We start from the raw sequence: 507 nt of genomic DNA, 5'->3' as shown, positions 1-507 counted from the left end.
GAACGGCCGCTCATGCTGGCTGCTGGCTACACATGGTAGCCCATGGCAACCCACTGCAGCAGGGGTTGCAGCCTACGCCGACCCTGGTGACTCATGGCAGCCCAGCTCCAGGTTGAGCTGTTCAGCATCTTAGCTGTAGAGGGCAGTGTCACTGGCTCTCATATATGAGATCCAAACCCAGGCCCTCTGGCATCCCAAGCCATCTCTTAACCAACGCGCCACTTGGTCGGCCCTGGAGTTTTTGTTTTGTTTTTTTAATTAAATTATTTTTTATTATGAAATACACATTTTTTAGAATTAGTTTCAGCTGTACAACACAGCAATAGTTATACTTTTTACCCCTCAAAGTGACAACCCCCCTCCCCCAATCCGCTGCCCCATTTCCCCCCAATATCATACGTATCTATTACAAATCCCTTGACTCCACTCCCACACTATACTCCACGTCCCATGACTATATATATATATTCAATTATAGTTGACATACAATATTATACAACATCAGCT

The sequence above is a fragment of the Hipposideros armiger genome, unplaced genomic scaffold, assembly GCF_001890085.2.
Source record: "Hipposideros armiger isolate ML-2016 unplaced genomic scaffold, ASM189008v1 scaffold_786, whole genome shotgun sequence".
Lineage (NCBI taxonomy): Eukaryota > Metazoa > Chordata > Mammalia > Chiroptera > Hipposideridae > Hipposideros > Hipposideros armiger.
The sequence above is the reverse complement of the archived record's forward strand: the minus strand, read 5'-3'. Positions refer to the sequence as shown.